Here is a 4,367-nt window from a genome sequence, read left to right on the forward strand (position 1 = left end):
ATTACAGGCTTGAGCCACGCGCCCGGCCTACCTTTAACATTTTTAAGATTCCTTGAAAAGTTTGTTAGAAATCTCACATAATGCTTTCTGCTTCTTAACCAAAGTTTAGAGGAACTTAACAATCAAACTCTTAAAATGTAGTTATATTAAATAAACTATTCAAAGCAAGAATATGCACAACAGCTTTAACTTCTTAAAAACTGCTTAAGCATCTCAACTAAAAAAATCATTTGTCTTTCAAACACACAGGAATCTGTTTGGAAAAAATTTGACTAGAAAAAGTTGGAATTCTAAAGTAAAAAGTGCATAAGACCATAAAATTTTTTCAGTTTTCAGCCGGGCGTGGTGGCTCACGCCTGTAATCCCAGCACTTTGGGAGGCCAAGGAGGGAGGATCATGAGGTCAGGAGATGGAGACCATCCTGGATAACACGGTGAAACCTCGTCTCTACTAAAAATACAAAAAATTAGCCGGGTGTGGTGGCGGCGCCTGTGGTCCCAGCTACTCGGGAGGCTGAGGCAGGAGAATGGCGTGAAGCCGGGAGGTGGAGCTTGCAGTGAGCTGAGATCCAGCCACTGCACTCCAGCCTCGGCAACAGAGCGAGACTCCATCTCAAAAAAAAGAAGAAGAAGAAAAAACCCTCATGTGATCATCTTAATCAAAGAAGAAAAAGCATTTGTCAAAATTTAACCCACATTCATGATAAAATATACTTAATAAACTATAAAAAGGAATAAAACACCTTAACATAATGTTATATTTAAAAAAAAACCACACACACAGAGCTAACATTATAATGAAAGACTGAAAGCTTTTACCCTAAGAGCAAAAACAGAGATGCCTGCTTTACTACTTCTATTTAATATAGTACTGAAGGTTCTAGTTAGTTAAAACAACAAGGCAAGTAAAATAATAAAAGATATTCCAATTTTTAAAAAAGTAAAATTTTCTGTTCGCAGAGGACAATCATATATATTAAAAATCTTTTAGTTTCTGTGAGATAAACTATCAGATGCAATAAATAACATTCAGCAAAGCTGCGGGATACAAAATCAACACACAAAAATCAGTTGTATTTCTACAATAACAAACTATCTGAAGAAGAAATCAAGACAACAGTATTATTTATGATAGCATCAGAATAAAATACTTAGAAACCAACTTAACCAAGGAAATGAAAAACCTGTACAGCAAAAACTATAAACATTGCAGAAAAATATTAAAAATGATACAAATAAATGAAAAGACATCATGTGCTTATGGAATGGAAGACAAAACCTTGTCAAGATGCCATTGTTATCTATAGTCACCTACAGATTCAATAAAATCACTATAAAAATTCCAATGTTTGCAAAAATAGAAAAGCCTATTCTAAAATTCAGATGAAATCTCAAAAAACTCCAAGTAGCCAAATCAATCTTAAAAACTAACAAAGTTAGAGGACTAACACCTCCTGGTTTCAAACTTACTGTAATGCTTCAGTACCTAAAATGATGTTGTACCAGCATAGAGACAGACATAAAGACCAATGCAATAGAAAAAAAGAACCAAAAACTATGGTCATGATTTTTAACAAGGGAGTCAAAACTATTCAATGGGGAAAGGACAGTATATTTTTAAATGGTGTTAAAAATGAATATTTACATGGAAAACAACAAAGTTGAACCCTTGCTTTACACCATATAAAAAACTTAATTTAAAATGGACCAAACATCTAACTGTAAGAGCTAAAACTATAAAACCCTTAGAAGAAAGCACAGGAAAAATGTTTCATAACATAGAATCTGGCAATAATTTCTTGGATATGACAGTGAAAGCACAGACAACAACAAAAATACATAAAAAGAACTTCTTCAAAGTGAAAAGCTTTTATGTATCTGAAGATACAATCAATAGATTGAAAATAAATTCACAGAGGGAAAGAAAATATCCACACATTATATATTTAGTAAGTAATTAATATCCAGGCTATATAAAGACCTCAGAAACAACAACAACAAAACAATCAAATTTAAACATGAGCAAAGGTTTTAAAATACACATTTCTTTAAAGAAGAAATACAAATGACCAGTAAGCACAGTATAAGGTGCTCAGCATCACTAATCATGAGAAAAATGTAAATCCAAACCACAATGCAATACCAACGGACACATAGAAGTGTAGCTGCCATCAAAAAAACCACCACCAGCCGGAACAACAAAGCCCCAGAAAACAGCAAATGCTGGATGTGGAGAAGTCAGGACTCCTACACACTGTTGGGGGAAAGTAAGATGGCACAGCCACTGTGGAAAACAGTAATTACCATATGATCCAGTAATTCCACATCTGGGTATATACGCCAAGAAACTGAAAGTGGGAATTTGCACACCCGTGTTTATAGCAGCATTCACAAGAGCCAAAGGGTAGAAAAAGCCCAAGTGTCCATCTACAGATGAATGGATAAGCAAATGTGATCAATACACGCAATGATTTATTGTTCAGCCTTAAAAAGGAAAGGAATTCTAATACATGCTACAACATAAAGCTTGAAAAGATAAAAACCAAAAAATGCAAATACTCTATGCTTTCCACTTTTGCAGTGTACCTAGAGCAGTTAAATTCGTAGACACAGAAAGTAGGATGTGGTTTCCAGGGGAATGCGGGAAGGGAAAAGGGAGCTATTGCTCTATGGATGTAGAGTTTCACTTTGGGATGATAACACAGGTTTGGAATGGATAGTGGTGATAGTGGCACAACAATGTATTTGTACTTAATGTACTTAAATTTTCTGTTAACATACTTTACCACAGTAAATATTAGCAAATATTTAAAAATCTACATGTTTCTTTGAACTGTTTCTTTATATCCCTTGTCCATTTTTCAATTTGGCTGCTGGTCTTTTAATAATTTAGGATAGCTATGTATATATATATACACACACACACATATATACACACACACACACATATACACACACACACACACACACACACATATATATATACATCACCCAAATTAGCTTTTTGTCTGTTATGTATGTTGCAGATCTATTTCCCCAGTCTCTTGACTTTTGACTTTGAGGCATTTTTCTTGCCTATGAAGTTTTAATTTTTATGGAGTCAAATGCATTAGTCTTCTATTCAAATACTTATTTATGGGTATGGTGTTTCAGTTTAGGATGATAAAGAAGTTGTAGATATGGATAAAGGAGATGGTTGTACAACACATTATACTGGATGCCACTCAACTGTATGTTTAAACATGGTTAAAATGGTAAGTTTTATGTCGTATATATTTTACCACTAAAAAAGGGCCAGGCTTAGATGTTTAGATGTTAGGGGTTTGGAGTACCTCTAACATTTATTCCCTTCCAGGGCTCTAATTTATAGAACACCCGCACAAAGAAAGTAGATACCGACTTCACAAATCCCCTTACAAGTCCCATAGCAGAGGCTGTCTGGGAAAGCAGAGGTGGAAAAAGTCACATAAACTCGAGGTCAGTGTGAGACCTCCCATCCCCTGCTCTGGAATCAGACGGAGGAAGGCATGCATGCAGGCTGAGCTGGAGAGATGAGCTGGGGTGGGCAGAACAGTCCTCCCATGACCCTAGACCTTAAGTGCTCCCACATGCTCTCAGGCATGTATCAAACCAAGAAAGCAGGCTAGGAGGGTAACACAGCTACCTGTGTACAGGGAGCTATGAAATACCTGAGCTGATCAAGTGACGCACAAGGAGACAGAAGCAGTACGACCTTTACACAGTGACCTGGCTCAAATCATTCAGGGTCTCATTAACCAGGCGAGCTCCACTTTCTCTCTGAGGTAGGTAAACTTGAGGGGCTAAAGTGGGAGTTGGGGAAAATGGAAAAGAAAGCTTGGCAGTATTTCTTCTAACTCTGTTACAAATAAAAAGTAAAACATAAATGCCCTTTCTCAGGGCCCAAATGTTAGGTGAAAAAGTGTTTGTCATCTCAGTCATGTGATATGGACTTTAGCAGAGCAGTACACACATGGTCATTATTCCTTTCCCTCTGCATGTTGTGTGCTTTCTCAGTTTTATAATATACCTGATCCACTTGTCTCATCGTACTAGCTGCAAACAAGGCCACTGAATGTCACACCAGGTGGCTAGCATGTCTGTGAAGGGCAGAAACTGGGGCAGCCAAACAGCTGGAAGAGGCCAGCTAGTAAGTCCCCAATGCCCACTCCATAGAGGACTCCACACTTAAAAGACAAGATAAGCAAGTGTCAGGCTGCCTCACTAGTTATCCCCCCAAATGAAAAAATAAAAGTAACCCCTCCAGGGAATGTGTGTGTACACACAAAAGTACGTGCACACAGCTACGTGCAAAGGGGAAAGGCTGGGAAGGAACCAAATCCACCTCTG

General features: G+C 37.3%; 1 pseudogene; it reads right to left on the bottom strand.

Annotated features, from left to right (window-relative positions):
- Window positions 1–3,951: 3,951 nt before the first annotated feature.
- LOC105522782 overlaps window positions 3,952–4,367 on the bottom strand; it is an 11,308-nt pseudogene continuing 10,892 nt past the window's right edge.

The sequence above is a fragment of the Colobus angolensis genome, unplaced genomic scaffold (assembly GCF_000951035.1).
Source record: "Colobus angolensis palliatus isolate OR3802 unplaced genomic scaffold, Cang.pa_1.0 Scaffold44, whole genome shotgun sequence".
NCBI lineage: Eukaryota > Metazoa > Chordata > Mammalia > Primates > Cercopithecidae > Colobus > Colobus angolensis.